The sequence below is a fragment of the Drosophila grimshawi genome, unplaced genomic scaffold (genome assembly GCF_018153295.1).
Source record: "Drosophila grimshawi isolate 15287-2541.00 unplaced genomic scaffold, ASM1815329v1 contig_1377, whole genome shotgun sequence".
Lineage (NCBI taxonomy): Eukaryota > Metazoa > Arthropoda > Insecta > Diptera > Drosophilidae > Drosophila > Drosophila grimshawi.
Window position 1 is genome coordinate 15,963,556 of NW_025062900.1, and position 25,421 is coordinate 15,988,976.

The 25,421-nt window shown below is 37.0% G+C and overlaps 1 protein-coding gene and 1 non-coding gene across 2 annotated transcripts in view; both read left to right on the top strand.

Annotated features, from left to right (window-relative positions):
- The window catches only part of LOC6561949 (stathmin), a 76,405-nt gene that overhangs the window by 6,890 nt on the left and 44,094 nt on the right, over positions 1–25,421 (top strand). The window lies entirely within an intron of this gene.
- Trnal-uaa lies at positions 5,839–5,922 on the top strand. The gene has a single exon. It is a non-coding gene; the product is annotated as a tRNA-Leu (tRNA).

A 25,421-nucleotide genomic window follows, 5' to 3' on the forward strand; every position in this document is an offset into this window, starting at 1 on the left:
GCATTAGAGAATATCTGTGTGTGTGAGTGTGTGTGGGATGTAGCCAACTATTCTTTGTAGTAGTATGTATTGTATATATTACGTATTTTGGATTTCGCATCTTGCTTACTACAGATACACACGCATACCTAGTACAACAAGAGCATAAATTGAATTACTTTTTGGGGTAGTACTTGTATGAATACGACTTTTTTGTTCAACTCAACTCAACTCGACGACAAGTCCTACAAATGCAACACCAGTAAGTATAAATGTTTAAATTGTAATTGCTTAACTACAGAATACCCTGTTAAATTATTAATAAATAGCAGTTATAACCCAGTGAAATTAAAAGTGCTAAAGCTTTGAAGAAGTATAGAAAAAATAGAAAATAACATACATATTTGAAGTCTTTTCAAATCCAATTTTTAATATAAATAATCTAATCTTAATCTAATAAAGCACAAGTTTTGCCTTAAATAATCCTTAGCCATACAAGTTAAGGTATTAATTATATATTTTCATTTCAGCATCAATCCTTGACTATGTTTTATCTTCAATAAAGACGTGGTGTTGCTTGACTAAATATATTTATATATTAAATTAAGATATTTCTTCTTGAAGAAATTCTACTTTTGTAAAAAACCTCTCACTTCAAAAGCTGTACCCCTTTGTAATTCTTAAATAAAGCATTTTTTCCTACGAGTTTAAATTGAATTCTCTTCGCATGGTATCCTCCATGCATCAGTATAAAAGGGTATAAAAGGAAGAAGAAGCGTAGGACAAGATCTAGGCAAGTACATGCTTTTATATGTAATATGTCTTTGTGGGTGTGTACATATTTATATACCCATAGTTGTATAAATAATTATCTATTCCGGTCATGTCAGGCCAAAGAGAGCAACATAGGGACAGAGACGGAGACAGATACAGAGAGAGAGAGAGAGATGGAGAGTGGAGAAAGAGGAACGCACAAAATGTCAACGTCGTCTCAGTGTCGTCGCAAACATGTCGCCGTCAAGTGAGAGAACATTTACGGTACTCTGTACGCGAAAGTGCGAAAGAGATGGCTGCAAAGGATGCACGAGAAGAACTCATTTGCAATGCTCAACGCATCTTCAGAGTGAAACACGATTGGATAAGGGCCGAAGGGGGGGAGTGTGGGGATGACTACAGTGAAGGAAGTTGTGCTTTGCAGTTTTGCAATTTCTAATTACGTCTTCGCAGCAGCAGCAGCAGCAGCAACAGCAGCAGCAAGTGACTTTTTGAGGTTAGGCACGAGTCTCAAGCCGCATACAAAATAATAAAACAAATAAAGCAAAATAATACAAAATAAAAGCAAACAAAAGTAAACATGCACAAGTATTTCAGCATCATTTGCTGTTTTTTAGGTCTTTGGGTAAATGGTCGGCAGGGGGGGGCCCTGGACTTGTATTTTATTTGCAAAGTTTGTTGGCCCATTCCACCCCATTCCACCCCTTCACCCAACACCCACCAACCGTAACTGCAGCAACTGGTTGCCGCGTTGTGTCGAAGTTGCCGGTCTAACTTTGATTACGGTCCCCAGTTGTAGACATGCTCAGACAATCAACAGATTTCTTGCTTATTATGCGACAGCCTCCAGGAATAAATTGCTGCTACTCCCCCCTTACTCCCCTCCGCGCCCCGCCCTTAGCATATGTGTGCGTAAAAAATTCCATTAGTGCCAACTCCCAAGTGTTTTATGTATGTACGTGGCATATATGTATGTACATACATACATACGGATATATACGCCTATATACTTGTCTGCATTAGTAGATAGATGCTTGTATTTTATTGTACATCTTAAGAGCTAACAGCACCCGTCACCCGCAGCTTACCGTTACTCTTATACACTTTCCCGGGGTATTTTCAATTTAATATACAATTTTGAACATTTCTAACCCCTGAGGTTATTTAAATAAAACCTTGAATACAAGTTTTATTACACTTTCATTATTACCAGGAACCATAGGAAATATCGAAACATCTTTTTTCGTATTGTAAATATCTAGGTAAAACTTTCGTGAAAAGAGATAAAATCTTATTAGCATCTCATATCTTGAATAGATTGATATTGCCAAGTTTTATCCTCACACCTAAACAATCGATCAAGAATTGACTTCTTCATTAGTAAAATATCCATATCAAACTCTACAGAAAAGAGCTTTAAAATATTAGAATTTATTAACATCTCAATTCTACATCAATATGAAGAATTGATTCAAAATTTATTCAATTAATATAAAGAAAATATAAACATTGATGAGCTATATCTTGATATAGGAACAATCGTAATGTTTTTGTTTCGATTTTTGAAATATCCAAATTAAATTCTGCAGAAAAAAACGTTATTATATATTATGTGAGGAAATTCAATCAATTAATTTATCGATAACATTATATTGCTCTGCAAGAGTGTTTATTATTCGATATTCCATCTATTTGTTTGTGATTCGAAATTATAATGAGGTTCATTATTAACACAAGATAAACGCTACGTGTCGAGATTCAGTAAAAACGATTTTCTCCTTTTGTGACTTTATTTTTTCTTTGTTCCTTTGTAAACGAATTCCAGCATCGCATTTATTTGGGTCAAATGTGAAAATTGCCGTGAGTTTTGCTTTTGTACGTGTGTATGTCTTATAATGACAAGTAGATTAGGTGGATATACTTATAGGATACGGGATTATAGGGATGGGAGCTTGTCATACCGACTAGTACTCCAGGTAATCCTCACTGCAAACTTACTTTTTTTGTTTTTTTTGTGTATGCCTTGAGTTTTTTTATTTCGCTTTAGTTTCTGCTCCAGATAAAGCCTTGACCCAGTCCAACTGAATCCCTCCTTTTGCCTAATGGCCAATTAATGACAATAAAAGAAAAGCAAAAACGAAAAATCAATGTCCATAAATGTTGAAACCATAAACACGACAGCAGCCGTTGCCAATGCCAACAGCAACAACAAAAATAGCGAACTGCAATCAAACGGTCATAAATTGCCCGCAAATATCGTAAAGTCCTTCTGGGCTCCAAATTTCAGACCCCTTCGCCCGCTCTGCCCCGGCCGCAAAGATTGTTGCTACAGGTAATTACAAAACCATAACGCGCAAATGTCACCGCAAAATGTGCGGCGAATATTTTGGCCCTGTCCACCATTACCATCATCATCAACATCCCCATGACCATCGTCATCGCCATCGCCATCGCCATCACCATCACCATCATCCTCTTCCTTGCCCTCTTGTCCCCTTGGGACAAATGGTGCGTTGTGAACATTGAGCAAACCGTTTGTCGTATTTGTGTTGCATAATTTTTTGACGCAGTGCGTGTCAGGTTGAATTGTGTGAATTTTGCAAATCGCTTTGTTATACCCTACCCACAACAAAATTGAAAACAGGGTAGATCGAGTATAAAATCAACTTTTGTAAGGCTCAGAATCACAGTATCCAATATGTAGATCCAAGCTTGTTTACAAAGTTTTGTTATGACAATCGAAACAAATCTTAAACAATAAACTCAAGCTTTAATATCAATCTAAATATATATTAATAAATGCATTAAATAAATACCATATCTAAATATGTAAAGAAATATCTAGAGCTTTATAATTTTGGATAAAAGCTTATCAGCATCTCATTTCTGAATATAAGTTTCATTTGGCTTCTAAAATAGAGTTTTTCGTTTTTCAAATAAAGGATCAAACTCAGCAGGAAACTGAGGATATCATCAAGTCGTGCTACTTGCGCTTAATCCACAGTAACTTTCAATTTTCGCTTTGGTTTCGTGTCCCGGCCGACAATCACGTGCAACAACAAATGAACCGTTGACATTGCCCAGGTGGCGGTCACTACGGGGTTTTCGTGGCGACGCAAAAGCTGCGCCTAATGAGGCGTATGAATTTTATGCACTGAACAAAATTCGGATCTTATTAATGGGTCAACAAGTTCGCCATTTACCGTGCCAGCAGCTATTGATATTTCACTAACAGTTTTGATACTCTTGCAGTTATTGTGGATATTATGATTATGTCGTCTGAAAGACGTCTCTGACCCTCTAAAGTATATATATTCTTGATCAACACAACTAGCCAAATCAATATAGTGATGAATTGAGGAAACCTGGCATATATCCATTTGCAGGCAGTACGATTGCTGCCGGATCGATTGATTTTATCATATAGCTCCCATATAAGCAAATATGAGTTCTTGAATGAATAAATTTTTGGTTTAAAACTCTAGAAATTATTGAGATCGGACAATTATATCATCTAAAACATGTGACAAATCGACCGAAAAATGAGTTCTCTTTTTTTTTTTTTATTAGAACTAAACTTCCTTAAAATGCTTTTTATTATTTATATTAAAAACAAATAGAAATTCCTTAAGAAAAGTTGTTTGCCTTTGATTTATATATGTTGTTCAAAAAACACTCGGCAGTTGTTCAATTTAAAAAACTTGATAATCTATATATTCATTAATTTTTCTCTTTTCACTATCAAGCTTAGATCGGAGAACTGCTATACTGTTAAATAAGATTGTTTTAGCCTCTTATCTCAACTTTAGCTTTGTCTCATTATAAATATTTTAATTAATTTTTTTTTATATTTTACATAACAACATAAGTGTTAAATTTTCTTAATTGATAGTAATTTTTCTCTATTTTCCCTTTATTGTTGAGTGTGAAAGTTTGGTAGACTCGAAACAGATTTAATTTGAAGGCAGGCAGGCAGGCAGACCTATTCTTTAATTTGTTCAAGTTGCTTAATGGGAATTGTTCTTAATATTTTATCTATTTTGTTGAGTGTGAACCCTTGCTGAATTTCAAAATGATTTCATTTGAAGGCACATTCACACATACACACACACACACACACACACACACACACATTGTGTTTAGCAATTATGGAGCCCCAAGCTGTTGTGGATATTAAGTAAAATATCATCTTACCCAAATCCAAATCTCCCATTCTCAAATCTCTGGCGGCCGTAAGAGACAAATTGCCGGCAATTCAATTCAACCCCTTGCAGAGGGACAGAGGGAATGTGCAACAATTGGTTGCCCTCACTGCTGCTATAAATTCATTGAACGACGCACCCTTTTGTGTGCTATACAGCTCCCAACTGCTACCCAGAGTTATCTGTCTGCCACAAGAGTGGCAGCAACAGATCGACTCACTTCAGATTTTGCCTGCCAGCCATTCATTCGTATTGGTCCGTTGGTCTCGGGTATTCCAAGCGTTTTTAATTGACAATCAAACTGTGGCAGGCAGGCAGGCGGGGCGGAGGAGGAGGAGGAGGAGGAGCAGCAGCAGGAGGCGATGAAGGAAGAGGAGCAGTGGGATAGGTTCTTAGTGGCACACACAAATTTGATTAATTCGCTTGATGGCTGCATTTGCTGTCAGCTTATCCTCTTGACAGCAGCCGGATCCCAAAACCCGTGCAAGAATCTTGAATCCTTCAGGCCACTCGATTGTTTACATACAAACTGGCTGGCAGACATAAAGTCAGTCTGGTATCACATTTAATAAATGAAGTGTGTGTGTCTTGTGGCTCCGAAATGTGCAAACTGTGCACTTCATTTTGTGAATCATAAATCTGAGCCAGCCACTTGAATAATTACCCCATTCTAAACCTCTCATCAGAGCAGTTCAGAGCGGCTCAAAGCATACCCTTTAAATGGGTTCAAGAATTGCACATTTAATTTGGTTAACTGAGCTGCTTAATTATTAATATTTTCATTAACTTCTTCTGCTCAGTGTGCTTTCAAAATATATTTATTCAGTAATCTTTCTTTATTGACTTATTACTTATTTTAAGTAAGTTCATGGGAATTATGTAAGTCAGGTTGGCCGAGCGGTCTAAGGCGCCAGACTTAAGCTCTGTTTCTCGAAAGAGAGCGTGGGTTCGAATCCCACACCTGACAAGTTGGAAGTTCTATATTTTTTTCAATATGTTACACAAATAACATATTTATGGCTAATTTGATAACTAAGCTCGCTAGATATTAAAAACAACGCTGAGCTATTTAACTATTTAAACAGTTTCAAACTGAATCTAGAAAATGTAGCTCAAAATTATTAATATCTTTTAGTGGCTTTATCTCTGAGTTCGACTTTCTTTTTCAAATATTCAGACTGTAGCTCTAAACATGATTTAGTAATTTGCTTAGTAGTTTGATCAAACTTTATAAAAAATAAAAAGTCATATTCACAACTAAATTACCCCCATTAAGGATCTCAACTCGAATATTTTAACAATATATAATATTTTAAAATCTATTCAAAATACTCAACTTCTTATAAGAGTATAATAGTATTTTATATATATAAATATATGTTTATTTTTTATGAGTTCCATTGCATACTTTAATAATAGCTTTGGTTATTCATTTTAATTAAATACAATTTCTATGCACATTTCCCATCTTATTCATTTGCCAACTCTCTTCTTTATATGTTATCTTGCGCTTTGAAGCATGCAACACTTTGTGTCTGCAATCAACAGGCTTTTTACATGCCTCCTTCTGGTTGGCAAACGTTGTCATTAGAAAATCCATTTGAGTGCCACATAAAATTGCTGCAATTGCATTTGACGCACACACAACACAAATACGCACAGCAAGTGTGCGGTTTTTACACACGTTGCAGCTCCCGCCCCTTGCCTCATTTGCCCCCTTAACATATATATACGTATATACTATGCTTTTATGCCGCACAAGTCTTCAGCTAAAAACCAGTTAATAAACACTATTTGCTGCTGCTTTTGTTGTTGCCACACTCAAATGCATGAAGCGACTGCAGTGAAGGAAAAATCGTTATCATTATTGTATGTGTATATATAGGCAAGAGGAGGATGGTTGGGGATGGGAGGGGAAGGCGAAACTATGTACGAGAATACTTTCTGCGAAAGTTTATTGAACCGGAAGTTGGGCGGCAGTTTGCTGTTGCCGTTTGTGTGAAATGCGGCAACAATGCGCGAAATGATGGCCCTGCCACAGGGAGCTGCATGCAGCTGCTAACTCGACGCGCTGCATTCGTTCTGCTTCAAGTCGACTCTGCTTTAACATTTGTGTGGCCCGCCAATCAAAATTTCCCCATCCAGCAAGTCCAAGTATTTGTTTTTTTGCATATTTTTTTAAAAAACAGCCTCGAGTCGCATTTTTGATTTTTGTTTGCTGCTGTTTTTTTTTGTTTTTTTTTTTTAAATATTTTTTTTGGTGTTCTTTCTGTAATTTGTTCTTGTCTTTCTTTTAAAATTGTATTACCTTTTTATGTGCGAACGTCTGGCATTGGGATAACATTTTAGAGCTGCTCAGACGTCTGTCACTTTAATGCCTCGTTTATTGTTTCGCTGCGTTTCTCTGTCTGCTCATGTCCCGGACCCTCGAGGCCATGTAATTGTTGCTTAAGTGATGCAAATGAGCGTTCCTACAGCAAACACCAAAGAGACGACGAGACGCTTGCAAGCGTGCCTCATTGGAGGTCAGCGCTGTAATGCCCTTTCTTTTAATGAGGGATTTTTTAACAAATCTCTGAAGTATTAATCATAAGAAAAATAAACTTTGGTCAAACAAATAAGCTAATAAATATATTAAACTAATTAAATTAGATTTCCGACAAATATTTAAACAAAAAAAACAAGGTTTATTAAACTGATCATACACTGAAAACTAAAGATTATTTACCCGGAATCATTCACCATGAATTTCGCGGAGTAAATAATACGATAATACAATACAATAATACAGCTTTAAGATCTGTATCTGTATTTTAAAATCTGTGTCTTTGAAATTCTTAAATCTAAATATTTATATCTGGTAATACATTTTGTAATCAATATTAAATATTTTCTTTCCATCATCTTAAAATGTGAACTCTGTGGTGACAAACCCAGTATAAAAGTTATTAATTTCCTATTTTTGGAAAGTGTATAAGAAGTGCCGCAGGCGTCTTGTAAAGAGCCGAGAACTTCACTTGCACCCCTCTCTACGTATTTTGTTTGAAGTGAGTAAAAATGTGTTTTTCGAAAAATGTTTGGGCTGCTGCTGTCAGTTTTAGGTCGGGGGCGAAGAGGGAGTCAGTGGGAGGTAGTGGGAGAGACATCCTGTGGGTGGTTCTTAATGGTGTGGTGAGGAATGGGGTTTGGAATTGGGGGTCGCAGTCACCCTTCGCTGTGCTATGTGCTGGTGCCACTGTTTTAATGGGGTCAAAAAATGCTGTAGCAATTGCTCGGAATGATTTATGGCAGTTGCACTTGAAATTGTTAATAAACAATGCTCAACGTTAAACTTTATTAAAATTGATTGTCATCTGTCTGGCGTATTCAAATCGAACTGAAATATTAAAAAGCACTCGCTCAAATGCAGTTTAGTTTATTTTGCATTCGATTGTGTTTTGGTCCATTGGGACGGCAAAAAGACACGTTTCAGCCTCTGAACGCCAGCCCCAAGTTGGGAATTCGATTCATTTGTTGACATTCGTTGTTGACATTTGTATTCTACAATATTGCATCTGAAAAACCGTGCTAAAAGTGCATGTGTGTCTGGAAAAACGAATACTTTGCAGTTTGATAATATTAGAATTTATTTATTTGTACGTTTATTTCTTTATTTATAAATTGAATTTTATACACAAAGATCTAGGAGGAAAATAAATACAAAGGTGAATTTATGTCTTCGAATAAAAAACTCTGATTATAGACTGATGTATGTGTTTATTAAATAATACAAAATTAAATGTAATAAGAATTGTATTAGAAAGAAAGAAACTCTTCTAATGTAGTATACATTTATTAAAGTAAACAACTATATATTTAATTCTACTAAGTGAAAAATTATATAACTGAACAACTTATTTTCAAGTTGTGCTCAGAGAATGGTTGGAGGCCATAACACTTTAAAAACTAGAGACTTCAAGTTTGGAATATAAGTTCTCTATAACCTCGCACATTTCAAGTATATTTTATTCTATCGATAACTGTCCTGTTCGTTTTGCGTATATCGATCAATATCGATTTCCGATAGCAATAGTATTGAACCCGAATGAATATATGCATTTAACAGCAGCCTTACACTTTTTATATTTGATAATATAATTAATGTTAGCATATATATTAAGTAAAAATACATTATATATAAGTAAATATGAAAAGCTATTTTTTGTTTTATTTAATAATAAAATGAATATAATAATATATAGTAAGCTCAAGAACATATGGCATAGAATGGAATGAATAAAAGAGTATATTCAATTCTTTTTCGTTTTTATATCATTGAAACTCGCTAAAATCGTCAAACACATGTTTGTAATTTCAAAAAACAAATGCATGCAGCGTGTTGAGTGCCGTTCAAGTGCATGAGAATAGTTGTTGCAATCTGCGAACGGCAGCTGATGGGCGGATGCCCGCTGCATTTGGGCCCCTCTGGTGGGAGGAAAAAATCGCATGTTCCAGCTACAAAACCAGTGCCCCACAAAAACAACAAAAAGTTATTGGAGTGTTGGGGTACAAAAAGAGCAAATTTTACGCTGCATTGGCGACAGCAAACATATGTCGATGTTGTCGCTGACGTCCAGTGGACCCTGGAAAAGTTGCATGTGCCCAACGGGGTCGTTTGCACGCCAGGCTTAGCGGTTGTGTTCTTGGTGGGGGTAAGCGGTGAGGAGAAGGAGGGGGTGGCAGCAGCGCAGTCGTGTATGAAATATGCGTGCCTCGTCTGCCGATATATATATATATATATATATGTATATCTGTTGAACAGCATGTACTACAAGTATATATATATATATAATTGTATGTAAAAGGTATATACATTGATAAATTGCACAATGTTGCCACGCACACACATACATACATAGACACAGTTGCAAAGCCGCAACAACAACGTCATTAGTGGCCGGGACCCTGTAATAAAAATCAATTCTTTTAAATTGTCACCCCCAGTGGTGGCCCTGAGTTTCTAGGGAAGTCGAGCGTGGTCTACTCCAACGTAGGAGTTGTGTTGCTGCATTTGTAGAGTATTTAAATATTATCATATACATTCTCACGAGTCTATATAGCCAATCTGTCAGTCTGTATGATCTCTGTGTATATTTGTTATTTACGATGTCTGCGATTGATCGGTCGGTTGATATAGAATACTCACCGATTTCTTATCAGAACAGTGTAGATGTCACTTGGCTAAACTAGTTATAATCTGTAGCGAATTGTCTGACAATGAGAAGGCATCCTCAAAGCGGCATACCAAAGCAAGACGAAGATGGAGGAGTATCCCAGGAAAGCTTGTCTTAACCTCTTAAGGCAGAAGAACAACTATTCAACTTCAATTCGAGCAGAACATCAGGGTTGATGGAGCGGCTTTAGGCTCAGAAGTGGGCACAGTAGATAGAACTAGGTCGCAGTGCATGAAGACGGCCCCCCTAAAAATAATAGCTGCCATAGCAACAATCGCAACGTAAAATGAGTTTACAAAGGAACACGCTCCTAAAGCTGGAAGATTATATATTAGTGTAGGGCACACATGGGACTCAACTATGAAAAACTAAATACGCCTGATAGCAACTCTGTCATATATTTATTTTTATTGTATTTTTATTGTATTCTTCAAAATTTTAATTTTTAATGATCCTTAATTTTTTAAATTGTTTCTATAAATTATTTTAGCTTAAGCTTTATATATGCAAGAGTATTTAAACTTCTGCAAGCCATCGATCAATTTTGTATTTTATATTTTTTGTTCCCTTTTTTTTCGCCCCAAACATATGGTCGAGTTGGTCGGGCGAGTCGGTTACCCTAGTCCCTGGGGGCAGCCATTGCTGCATGCACATGATAATTATGGGTGTCGCATACTCATATGTAAGCAGCGATTGAGTGTGCATATCTATGTGTGTGTTAGTTTATGTGTGTGTGTGCTTTTAAGTTCAACTTCCAGTTGAGTGCAAGACTTGAACTGAAGTTTTTGGTATGTTCCATTGACGCTGCCGCTCCTCCTTCCTAGGGATATAATTTGTTGTGGCTATTTTTATGCGCCATAAAAGCGTCATTTGTTGTTGGCCTGCGCTATTAGTTTTATAGCATTTGCATGTCATTCAAAAGTTTTGCTACAATAGAATAGCAAATGATTATGTGGCAACTTAACTGATCATAAAAGCTATAGCTATCAAATTTAGTCTGCTGGAGCTTAATTTTCTTTGAAGTTTATAATGTTAGCTTCAAGTTAAAGAATGCTTTAAAATAAAGGATTTGCATCAAGAGAATGTTTTCCAAATTTGTATTTCCTCATGCAGATGCTTCTTTCACATTTATGTTTGTCTTTTTCGCAGTTTCGATGATTGTAAATTATGTTATATATATATAAAATTATACAATTTTCAGGTTATTTACATGTATATTGTAAAAGTAAGCTCAAAATTTCCCAAAGCAATAAGAGACAGTTGTAAAATCAAAGCATATTTTCATTTCGAACTATTTTCATTTAATAGCCGATTTCAGGGCATGTGTTAATTGAGGGCTAAAACATTCAATTTTTTAATGTTTAACAAACAATTAAAATACCAGTGTTGCCACCTATCAGGTAAATCGTTACCTTCTTATCAACTAATATCAAATTTTAATGGCAACGCTAGACAACTAATAATCCCACAACTTGCATTAAAAACCAAACATAAATTATACGAAAAAATGCAGGACTACGCAAAAACTTGCTACTTTCAAGCCGGTTTCTGGTTGGTTTCCTAATTGCTCGCCCTGTGTACCTTGAGCGCTTGCAGCTGGTGCGGATCCAGGAGGGGCCCCTACTTAATGCAGGACCTCTGACAGGACATTTCGGTGTCGGTCGTGCTTAATGCAGCCATAAAAATGCGTATAAAATCAAACTGGGAACGTTGGCTAACGATGCCGTCGTTTGTCCATGGACTCCATAACCTTCCCTCCCAGCAGCACCTTTATGTACATTTTTATTACCCGGACGTCAGACGATGTCTAGACGAGAGCTCCAGCTTCGGGAGGCGGCTGCTGTCTGAAAAAAAGCCAAACATTTTTCTTGGGCAAGTAATGTGACTTGCTGTAATCTTGGGATGCGTATGTTTGACAACAGCTCCAATGACATTTTACGAGCGTTTCCGTAAACCCTTTATGTAAATTAAAACAAAATGAGCATTCAATTTGTACAACAGGGTCAAACTACAGCACAAAAGGAAAAACAAATACATAAATAAATAAAAAGAAAACTTGATCACAAGCATTATGTGGACTCGCCTAAGCCTAAGCGGGACTTTGACTCCATCAAGGGAGTTGAGATGGCGAACAAAATAAAACAAATAAATAAAATTAAAGAACGTAATAGTAAGCAGTCCCAGAAGGACACCAGAAGTTCTTTTCCATACCCTGTAGCTATTGAATGGGCTAGAAATTATAGGTTAATGGTGTGCAACTGTTTAGTAGGTTTATTTGTTTCTCTTGTGCTTACTGCTTATTTCTAATCCTTTTTACTGGGTGGGTATTAATAAAAGATACTTCAAATATTTATTTTAGGAATTGTATTAGTCAGTGACACTTTAAATCTTTTTACTGGGCATTTATTAATCAACCAATCTAACCGTTTCTTCTCTGCCTGCTGCAGAAAAACTAATACAAATTTAAAACTGATTACTGGGTATCTGTTAGTCGAGTTCCCCTTTGGTTTTTGTGTTACTCGTTTCACTTTGAGTACGGTTAAGTAATGGGACCTTTAAAAACTTGTTTACTGGGCATTTGGGAGTTGTGCAAATACAAAATACGAGTTGATAAAATAAGTATTGAGAAACCCAATTACAGGTTATCTGCTAGTCGCATAGAAATTTTCATCTTACTCGTTCGACTTTGATTGGGACTCCTGAAAACCCGATTTTACAGGTCATCTGCGAGTCGTGCAAGTACAAAAATTCGTATGTCTTTCGTTTTGGGCTCTTCGCGGGATTACCCACTTCAAGTTCAAGAGTTCAAAGTGGGGCGGCTACAGCAGCTACAAGTGGCACTGGGGATATATGCCGCAGAGCTCCCTCCGCCCCACTAACATCATCTCTGGGGGTTGATTTTTGGAGACCGTTCGCTTACCTTGCTGTGAGTCGGGTTACGTGTGCAAATGCATTAATAATGATGTGTGTGCACAGCACACGTTACACCACGCATTGCACGTAATGCGTCACGTGCGCCGGGGTAGGGGGACAGGGGGGAGTAATAGGGACTACATGGTGAGGGGAGGTAAAAGCTGCATTCATAAATAAATTATGAAATTCTTTTATTCGCATTAAGGGGCGGATTTCTGTTGTCCGAAATGAAAGAAAAGTTTTGGTCGGAAACCGGTTGAGAAAAATTAAAGTCGCAACTTGAACATTTTCAGCTTGCACTCAGGTGTGTTTTCACTGGTGTCTAGACACGCGTCTAAACCGGACTACCCTTACCAGCTCCCCATCTCTGTTTTCTCCTCTTTACACACACACCCAAGCCACGTCTAAGACTTTAGCTGGCTCCAATGTACAGGTGTGCCGCGCCGAGCTGTGCTCCCCACATAGTTCCACTTTTCCAACAGTTCAGCTATTTTCCCTCTGCTGCTGTTGTTGTTGGTTGTTGTTGTTCTGCCCGTTATGGGGCTTCCCTTCCATTTGATATTTACACAGTCCGCCCCAGGCCCAAACAACATCCATAAACGCACCAAATACGCAATAAATTCAATTAATTGTCTAAAGCTTCTTATTTCAGCAAAATTTGTTACGTGGCTGTAGTTCAGACTTAAGCCCAGACTTCAGTCTGGCATAAGGAATGACTCGCCACAGGGCCCAGTCAGTCAATAAGTACGTCAGTCAGTCAGTCAGTCAGTCAGTCAGTCAGTCAGTCAGTCAGTCAGTCATCCAGTCAGTTAGTCAATAGTAAAACTTGATTGGGGGCGTGATGTTCTGTGGAAGATGGCAGCTGAGGTGCTTGTGGCTTTCGACTTCTCGAATTTTGTTTTTACAACGTGTACAATTTCATTTTATGCCTGGGATGCTGCCTGACGAAGTAATTCAATAAGAGCACCAACAAATAGCACTTAAAGTAGCCCCAGGATTCTGAAATGCTGCATACAAAGGTAAACTGATTTGCTACGCTTGAAAGCAGCAAGGAAGTGAACAAAGTTAAACAAATATGATTGGTTAAGACTGTCAATAAGAAATTCGAAATCCATAAAACTAGTCGAAGAAATTTAAAGTTGAAAGTTAAAGTTTGCTAAAGTTTTCCACTCAGTTTTTGCTGATTTAAATCCATTTAAATCCCTACAAGTTGTCACTGCATGTATCTAAAAAAACATTTTTAAATTTAAAATAATCAATAAATATTTGTATAGTTTTTGAATAAATCTATGCACATTGATTTATTAGATTATACTATAAATATTCATAAATGATGACATATTTTATTGGGAGCTTTGAATGAATACAAAATTTTATATTTGCTCTTTGTGGCTCCAAAGTTGCCAAGTCTGTATTATTTATTTATTGTTTAAAGAATTACTAATGGCAATTGCCACTTAAATTGCACAGAAGTCAACCTGCCTATAATATTTATTATCTATTTTATTCTTTATTGTTTTTTTTATATTTTATATTTTGAATTTTATTACTTTTTTTCTAAAATAGCAACACGTATTGAGTAGCAAAAGAGTTGCTAAAAGACAAAAATTAGGAGTCGATTTAGTTGAAGTTAAGCACAATAAACAATTAAATCACAAGTCACAGATTTCATTAGAGTTGAATTAGTTAAAGTTAAGCACTTAATTGGTTCACGAGTTTATTTCAGCTAAATGCCAAAAATATAAAAATAATATTAGTGGCTGGTCTTACATAAATATATACAACTATATATGTCAAAAGCAAATTAAAGTATTGCCTTAATTTAAATATAATCAATATTAAAGGAATATTCTATTCAATATTTGCTCAAGATGTATTCAATAAATGTAATACAAAAGAAATGATTTGATTAAAATACATTTTTTGCCATTTTCTTGCGAAATGAATTATGTTTGACTTGTTTCGTTTGCTTTTGTCGGGCTTTGAGTGGATTTATGTTGTAATAGGTTCAGATCGTTGTTCGGCCAGTGTGTGCTGGCCACCAACTAGCCAGGCAATCAGAATCAGTCTGGCCGGGATGTTGAACAAGGTAGATTGAGTCAAGTGCATACAAGCCGTGCATGCGTACACAGCTGCACAGAGAGGAGAGAGGAGAGAAGAGAGAGGAGAAAGGAGAAGAACTTGCCACCCATCGCCATAAACCGTTTGCCTGCCTGTAACTGAAAACCAATTGCCGGTGTTGGACTGCAGCCATGTCACGTTTGTTGGCATAGATGGTGCCACAAAAAGGACTGCTGCAGCCACGAGAAGTTGAACGAATATGGCGATGGCGTCGACATCGACGTCGAAAACTTCGCTTTGCGGTTTTGAGCAAAGTGCAAGGAATACAAACCGAAACAGAAAGGGAAGAGGACGCTTGCTGTTCACTGTTCACTGTTCGCTGTTCACTGGTTAGTCCTTGGGGTAGTGTCGCTTGTAAGACAATACCAGGCTGCGGTGGCAGCTATAAAAAGGATCAAAGGGATAAAATGTCTTGTGTGAGGCAAACGCGCTCAAACAGCAGCTAGCAAAACTATGCAGTTGGAAGTTGCTTGGAATTTGTTGGCCATCGCTGCCACCGCCATTGGTAATAGAGTAATTCAATATTGGGTGTGGCAGCAACTTCAACTTGCTATTGATTTTTTTTTTTTTTTTCTTTTATATTATTCGTTTTGCCTTCAACTGCTGGGTAGCCACTTCATCAGGCAAGAGAGAGCGAAGAGTCCTTTAAGGTGCCAACAACAATGCGTCTTCCATTTCTCTTTTTCTTGTCGTTCACACTTGACAGACAGACGCCGTCCTCCCTCGTTATTAAAAAAAACAAAAAAACATTAAAAAAAAAATGAAGCTAAAAAGTCATGAGGCATTATGTCGTGTCGATATTCAACATGGCTGGCAATCCTTTGCTAATGTGGGTGTAGGCCCAAAGGCCAAGTCGCAAGAATGTCTGGCTGAGTAAACTACTTGAGTTCACGATAAATGCGAGACGACGATGACGATGCCATTGTGCAAAATGATGAACTTAGGGGCAACGATAGGGGCGTGTGAATCCACTGCTGAGTAGGGTGAAAGGAATCAAAGACGAGGGCTGCACATCTGGCATATGCCTAGCCTCAATATTGAGCTGAAATATCTTATATGCGGATTAAGAGAGTTTAATTTAGCTCAGTTTCTGATTTGATTCCTTTAAAAGTATGTAGATGACAAATATTACAAAAAAAGACACAAACAAAAAATAGATACATAAAATTAATATAAGCATATCCTTAAAGAAGAAATATTTTATAAGTTGTTGACCTATTTTGATTAACACATTGTTGTCAAAAACTAAAGAACAGAAACTGATGCATTTGCTTTTGGTATACGAGAATAAATCCATGAAATTTGTAATCTATATCAAAACTTAAAGCCAAACTCACTGCAAACACGGAAGTTATTTAATCAAAATGTTGCTAGGCATTTTAAAATATTTTTTCTAAGTTAATTCCATTAATCTATAAACAATTTGCCAAAGCTTTTGCTTCAATCAATTACTGTTTATATTAATGATTCGATAAATCTTCACCCCTGGCATATTCAGCAGCTACCAGCGACATTTTCAAATATATTTTTATTGGTATTTTCGTTTGGCTTTTTTTTTTGTTGTTGTTGTTTGCTGTCGCATGAAAATTGAAACGCTGCTTCATTTTTTTCCCCATTTAGACACGTACATAGGCAGAGTCTGTGTATGTTTGTCGCCCACCACCCACTGCCACTCCCACTTAGTGGTGTGGTGCCCTTTCCAATCAATATTGATGAGATAACTCTCTACTCGACTCGCACAGGTCCCAAGTGTTTGAGCTCAAGATTATTAATATTTTGCTTGAAAAAGAACGCAATTTCAGGGACTTAAACCAGTTTCAGCAGCAGATCAAAAAGTCGGCAAATCTCTTTTTTGTGGCCAGCATTTAAGGGTCAATCTTGCCACCGCTGCCGAAATGTGGGTCAAATGTGGCTTCTTCTTTTCAATTTATGCGCTTATTTGTTAAAAATCCTTCGTGCTGCTGGCGGTTCGCCAAAAAGTCACAAGTCAAAACCCAAATTTAGCTTCATTTCTCTGCGCATTTATCAATTTAGACAATGACAATTTCAAATGCAGCCGCGCTTTCTGCAGTCGAGCAAAATGGGGGCGGGGTTATCATCAAATTTCCAGTAGTGATTTGGCGTTTTCTTGTTTCAATTTATATTTTCTTTCTCTTCTTTTTTCTTTTTGCAACATAACGTTGAGTCGCATTGCAGGATTTATTTGTGCAAAACATTATTTTCATGCTCAGATTGTATTGCGCTTAAGGGAAGATGTTCCCAAAAACGTCAAAGTCAACTGTGATAAAAAGAATTTGTAGAATAACATGATGACAATTAATACATATTAAAAAATAAATAACAAAGAATAAGTTTAAAAGTAAAGTATGAGCATATAAGCATAAGCAAATAAGGCAAATATATAAATGATGAAAATGAGAAAATAAATTAAATTAAATTAACATTTAACAAATTAAACTCGTGAATATTACAAGAGAAGAAAACCATTGCATTTTTAATGATGATCCATTTTCCACAGTCTACAAAATACAAACTTGAATACAACTTTTCACCCATCTACATATTTTCTTTAAATTGTTGAACTTGCTTGAAATTGTACTAAGATAAGAGATAAGAGATGCCCCTCAGAGATGAAGGTTGTTTATCTGTACTCGTTTGAGTATAATCTCCTCTATTAGAAGATTCAGCTAAGATTTACTTCCCGTCAAGCAAAGTATCTCAACTGTTTCGTATTTTCTCCAGTTTAGTTTTCTGTCTTGCCTTAAATCTCTTGACTGGCGAAACTGTTTTAAAAGTATTTTGATTGGAACACCAACGATTATACAACGGCTGACTTGTTGTGGTTCAAATTGCGTCAATTCATCAAATTTTGCCCTTCTGGTCGATTGGTTTATGTGCGTGCGCTTGCGGGGAAGATTTCCACATGTTTCCATTTTTAATATCCTTAAAACGTTTTACGACTGCCAAAGAAACGCAGCACTTGAAACACAAATGTATCTTTTCTTTTAATGCGCATAAAGGGAGCAGAGCAGACCAGATCAAGCATTTGCGAAAAGGGTCAGAGGTCAGGTGCTGAACGCTGAACCCTTTGATTGCTTTTGCGTTCAAAACACTACAAATATGCCACAAAATGTTGCTTTGTTTGTGTCTTCTTCTGTTTGTTTCGCTGGCGGCTTTAAGATTGTGATTCAATTTGCAGGCACTGCGTCAAGAATTTTTATGCCATTCCGCGTTGCATTTTGGCGACGCCATTTCCCTTAGGTTTTTAGTGCCTATTTCCCGTAGAGGCCCGTAAAACCAACGTGCAGGTAAACAAAAATTGTTGTGAGGGAAATTGTTTAAAGTCATTCGCATGTGTAAAAGGCAGCGTCGAAATATAAAAATAAAAATGAAGCAGAGAAAAAAAAAAAACGAAAACAATTTCAACGCGCACAACACTTGGAGACGTGTGTGTGTGTGTGAGTGTGTATGAGTGTGTGTATGTGTGTGCATGAGTGTGTATGAGTGTGTGTGTGTATGTGTGTCTGCTGCTGGAAAAATGTCCGTTTATGTCACTGGGGAAATTTACGCGCTACCCATCAACGTCAGCAGCCTGAAGCTGCAGCATAGAGCACTTTATGTAGAGGTGGGTAGGTGGCTCGATGGGTTACAGCGATGGGGCAGGGCCCAAAAGGGGGGGGGGGGGGGTAGTTGATGGCGGGTAGTTTGGATTACGAGAACTTTGTGTGGTGCCATTTGGCTGGTTGCTGCAGCTAAAGTTTTATATATTAAAAAATAGTGACACGCATCAATTTTTCAGCTCGGTTTAGTGTTTAGTTTACTTGGTTTAAGCTCAAATTTAATTAAACTTTTTCAAACATTAACAATTGGTTTATGATTGCAATTATAAGGCATTATTTTAATGATTCTACTTTCTATTACAACTGTAATCCACATTTTAAATGGCCCCAACAATGGTATCCAAATGACCATAAAATGACGCTTAAGTCTGAAATGTGTTTTGAAAGTTGAAATGATGTACAGAGCTAAGCCGTTTACTCATATCGCTTTTCTATAAGCTTTTTGTAACACAACAACTGCTAAAATTACAAAAAAAACACTTGCAAAGGTTCATTAAACTGTGTACCGAAGCAAAATCGAAGGACAATGAAAATTACTGGGCGTATTTTTGCTGCAGCTGCGACAGACAAAGTAGATCATAATCTACATATAGACGATGTCTCAGCAAACGTCACGATGTGTGCATTGGTATGGGTATGTGTGTGTGAGTGTGAGTGTGTCTGTGCGTGTGTGTGAGTGTGTGTGAGTGTGTGAGTGTGTGTGTGTGTGTGTGTGTGTTTGGTACGTGCCTGTAACGCAACCGAAGGACATTGTCAATGTTTGCAGTATGTTTAGTGTTAGTTGTCGGGGCTGCAATTTCGATTTAAGGTGCGCCCCACATTGAAGGACACTTGGCATTGGAGTTTGTGTCAGTTGATTGGGCTGATTACAAACAGAATAGATGACAAAGCGAGGGCCATAGACTGGAAGACATAAGTGGGGTAGGGGAGTGGTGGGGTTTAGAACCTGACCATGATACGTTGTTGCCTGCCTGCCGTAAGCTCATTTTGCCAGCGGACAAGTTCGCTTAGCTAACAAATTAGCAGTAAAGTTCCTGTCGAAAACTTTGCCAGATCCCACCCAAAAAACGGAGAGTTTTCTTTTTGGCGACAGCATCAAAAATTTCTCGCTCTAAGCTCAGACGTTGAAGCTGTTTGCCGCTGCCGCTGCCGCCACCGGTGCAGACATCCATTAAGTGGCAAAGGAAAAGAAAATCCAAGGAAATCACAAAAGAAAACTACAAAGAAAATGTGAAATATGTTATGCTGGCATTTAAATGCCCTGTGAGACTTAAATGAGTTTATAGGTGGATCTTTTCTTGTGGATTTTCCTTAGGTCTACAAATCCCCAAATTTATGCACTAAATACCTGAAACCATCTGGGAATTATAATGACAATGGCGATTCTTGCAATTTTGTATGCTTAGTGCTATGATTATTTGTAATCTTTTCGAATGTGCCTACAATTACAATTTATAGTAACGACCCATTGTCGCAGCTAAAATGCCCCTTTGGTGTGTAGGGTATTCCCAATGCTTGACAACTTTAAATCGATGGAAAATGAAATGGGAAAACGCAGGCAAGGATCAAGAAGCAAGAAGCGTAGCAAGCACAAAATAAAATGGCAGAAACTCAATTTTGAAATAAACAAAGGGCAAAATACAAACGACCACGTTGCAAACAAGTGTAGACGACTATAAAGATACTCTGTCAACAGATGAAAAATCGCAGAAAATCGCCCTAAAAAAGTATTTTTGGTTTTTAGAAACAATTCTAAGCATGTTAAAAGAATTTTACAATTTATGAAGCTTTTTCCGGTTCCTGGAATATGTTTCTAAAAAAAAGACAGCCAAAAACCCTACTTTTGAAATTCAGAAAAAGTAATTAATTTATTTCTCGACTATTTTATGTTATGCTCGAGTTTGAATCGCCGTAATTTAAAAAAAAGTTTTAATCTTAAAATACTTACGCTTAATATTAATATAAGCAACAAAAAAGATAATGTAAGAATTAGAGAATAAATAAATACGAGAATAACTAGCAAACCCATACACTCTGCTGCCCTTTTTGAGTACAGGGTATAAGCACAAGAAAAATTCGCAAACCAGGTGATTGGCACGCAGCGCAAACAAGCAAACAGCGGCTCAAACAGTAGGTGAGAACATGCCCCGAGTTGGAAATTCAATAAAAAAAAAGTACGTACTATTTATAAAAATTTTGGTAGTTGGTAGCCGTTAAAAAGGCAACAAGAGAAAAAAGAGCCAGTCAGTCAGTCGCAGCTTGTTGGCCTTCTCAAATGTGCCCTAAACATGCAATCGAACTTCGACTTTGCTCAGCTGTTAATTTTGCATGAACGGGCAAAACTGAAAAAAGCACAAAAGAAGAGGAAGAAGTCGACAAGCAGAGCACAACTAGAAAAACCAACAAGTTTTGGATGGATGCAGTTTTGGGGGTTGGCAATTTTTTTTATTTCTTTGCATATATATATATATATTTTTTTTTTGCAAGAAAAAAGACAAGCAAATAAGCTGGGGACGACGGCGACGTCAGTTGTTATTGCCAACATTTTAGTGGCGTGTAGACGCCCCCGCCACTGTCCACCATCCATCCACTTCTCGACTACATCCCTTAGACCGCGACGAGTGCTTTTCGAGGTTGTGACTCATGCCCGATGTGATGACGAAATCAGCCGGCAGACACTGAAACAACAAAGTAGTTGTAGTAGTTGTGCACCCATATGAACGAGGGTGGCTCAAGAGGTTTAAAATATATGATATATCATATTTATATATTCATATTTTTTTTCCACTCCTTATGAAACTTTTAATTGAAGTCAACAAGTGGAAGTGACTTGAAAGTCAGCCAAATATGTATTTAAATTTAAATTTGCAAATTTGATTTAAATTTGTGTTTATTGGCTTATATGTAAATTACCTAAAGCTGTTTGCATAAGAAATTGATAAATTTGAATGTTCTTCCTTGGCCAAACAACTTTCTTGACATACAAGATATGTTATTTTTAAGTTAACTTTTGTGTATGAAATGATTCTCATAAAATAATACAAAAAAAAAGAGAATTTAATAAAGCGTTCAGCTTATTTTATTTATTTGCTTAATATGGAGAAATGGCAGTCGATAATGAAAAAATACGAAAAATAAGAATTAAATAATTTAATAATTAAAATTATTAGTCTTTAATTTAATTGAAATTAAATATAAACAAAAACACAAAATATTCATATATTTTAACGATGCCAATATACAAGTATATTTAATATACAAGCAGAAATGGCTTAAATAAAGTGGCCTACTGCCTGTTAACAATTATTGTACAAGTTTAAGCTACAATCCTAATTCATGTTTAGTTAATGCAGAACAAGTTTTAATCCAAAATTCTGATATTAGCTAGTCGTAACTTTTCGAACAACCCTCGATGTTTTGCATATGTATGAATGTATGTACATATTTAGTTTGGCAACATGCAAAAATGTACGGATAAGCCATGCGGCATGCGACATGCGGCACGTGTTACTAATCAACGCACGCAAAGAGAACTTCTGAAGAAGGATAGAGAGGGGTGGAAAGAGAGTTTAGAAAATTGTGACGAGTGTTGTGACCAAAGTGTGCAAACAAACATTGCGTGCCTCAATCGTCAAATAAGAAAATGTTGTTATGATTTCCATTTCTAAGCGAAGCAGTTAATTTCGTCTCAAGAGCATGTGAACAGCAAGTGCTGCCTAATTATTGTGGGCGTGTGTGGGTGAGATAATTGTGGTGAAGGATACGGGAGGGGAGGGGGAGGGTGTAGGTCGGTGTATGATTTGCAGAGTTTTGTTTGCAGTTTGCGGTCACTTGAAAGTCTCGTTTAATCAACACCATCGAGGGTTGGGCATGTTTAGCTGCTTAATTAAATGCAACCAGCTAATAAAGCATACAAAAGGAATGCATTTCAATGAAACCAAATACTGAGAGAGAAAGAAAGAGACAGAGAGAGATAGAGAGGGAGAGCTTTGGGACTGCCAACTGGCAGCGAGCAGTGCTTAGCTGTAATTAAATGACCCATTCAACTGACGCTCTTCAAATGGCCGCCACTCCTCCTATTGACCTCAGCTCCTCCAAGCAGACTTGAGTGTTAAATGCCAAACAGATATCGTTTCTGGCTAATGGCTAATGATTATAAATGATAGAGACGTTAGCGTGCTTAAGTGACACCAACTAGCTTGAAATCAGCTAGACATGCTAGAAAAATACGCTGTAAAATCATGGAAATTGGTTCGCTTGCAACACGCTAATTTGATAACATTTGCCACACTTTTAAATTCGTTAGTCTTAATTAGATTTGCAGAGTAACAATTCAGCTCAAATCAGCTCGCTAGCTTTTGAAAAGAAGTTAACATTTACAAATAGCTTATTTAGCTATAAGTTAAATTAAGACAAAGTTAAAGATTCAACTAAATTCAATCAGTTTTTAAATTTAGCCAAGATTATGAATATTCCTTTACATTCATAAGGCACTCAACTTTTTGAAAATCCTTCTATAACATTGTTTATTTGTTCATCTAAAATTGTTTTTTGTATTTTCGTATTTCATAAAACTTTGCATTCCTTTTATTTGCAGGTAAGCGTTTTGTGCACACATTTTCACAAATTGAATTTGGCCAACATTATTGTGTAAGTATGCACAACTATGCAAATCTAAAGTACACCTGTGAGCCTGCCCCCCTCTTCCCACAGCCAACATCTCCCAAGTTCTGCTCACCGGTTTGCACTGACATAATCATTAAAATACTCTCATGCCCACTTAACACACAATTGTCTGTTAAACCGTTGGCCGCTTAACACACAAATGTTCACACTTTGATGCCATTATATAATATGAGTATAACAGTTGATCCCCCCACACCCAACTAACCGTCTTCTTTCAACTTTTATACGCCTCCCGTGCGCCCATTTGTGGCATGACACATTCACATCAATGCTCACCGGACGGATAACAGCACACTCACATTGTTGTGTTTGCCGTCAAATGATTTCCAAAGCAATTCAAATGCAAAGCGACAACCATAACCCGACCCTCTCTAGCCTCTTCACCCTCCCCCCCACCCACCACCCCCTAGTCACAATCGACAACTAATATTGTTGAAGCATTGTTCTGCGATGCCTTCGACAAGCTGCTGTCATGATGTTATGACTCGCGCCATGCCCCAACTGCAATTCCGATTGCATAAAACTAAAATATACAGTGAACATTCTCTAAATGAAACGCTTCGGTTCTAGATATATTTATATATATTGAATCTTGAATCTAAAATGTTTATTCTTGAGAACATTTGCATTTAATGTGTGAGTGATTATTATGAATATTTGTTTTTAATTTGCCTTTCTGTAATATAATTTTCATTATAAATATCTGTTGAGCATTTATTTCAACTCATATATAAAATCTTTCGATTACAGATACATATTTAAGATTCTTTTATTTTTGTATTAATTTTCTCAATAATAGAAACCTCAGATTAAAATATGCGAATATTATTATGTTCATTTAGCTATTAAATCTTATTTACGTATTCATTTATAAACAATTTTAATTGATGAAATTAGAACTTCGTATTAACATTGATCGTATTCAAATTTCTATTTATCAATCTAAATATTTAATATACATTTTTCAGTTATTGTTAATTAGACATAATGCTTAGTACTTATTGCCATGTTATAGTTTTTGAGAATAAAATAAATAAATAAACATATTCAAAAGAGAGAGAGAGTGATATTATTGAGCATGTTCCAATTTGCGAGGGTCCACTGTATCGTCTCAGACATGTCGCTTGAAGGCTGTAAGGTTCTCAAGCTTTCAGGATATTCCAACTCTGACTTCGTTTCTGATTCCGACTCAAACTCTAGTTTTGATTTCGACTCCGACTCCGACTCTGACTCCGACTCTGACTCCGACTTTGGCCTATGTGTGGCCATTGTGATTCATCGGCGCCCCGAGACGCCTCGGCCTGCGTGGCATGTGGCTTGGTTTCGACACTGGCGCCGTTCTGCTATTTAAATTGCCGTTCTATATCCTTGTCCGCCTTTTTGGGGGCCGACGCGTCGCCAGCTTCACACTCTGGTCGGGCTGGCCAAGCATATTTTTGCTATTCTCTGCTTTCTCTCTCCGTCTCCGTCTCCGACTGCCTCTCTCTCTCTCTCTCTCACTCTCTCTCTTTCTCCGCTTTAGTTTTTGAGTCATCGCCGTTTTATTTATTATTCTTTCACAGTTGTTGTCGCTAGGTTTGTTGCCATCTAATCTAATTGCAGTTAATATTTTTTCGATATTCGAAAAGTCTTTTTTCGGCACAGCGAACCAAACTGCAGCAGAGAGATGGCAACAGAGAGAGAGTGGGAGAGTGAGAGCGAGAAAGAGAGCATACAGCGTAACGCATACGCTGCGTGGGCATGTCAGCTGGCTTTAAAGTTCTCGCTCTCTGCTGAGCGAGGCTGTTGGCATTGCCAGCCTTAAATAATACAGTTCGAAAATCGTAAGCACTTTTATAAATTATCGAGTTTGACAGTTCAAGATTAAATGTTTTTACAATTTTCGCAAATCAATATTCAAGATAATAGTATTA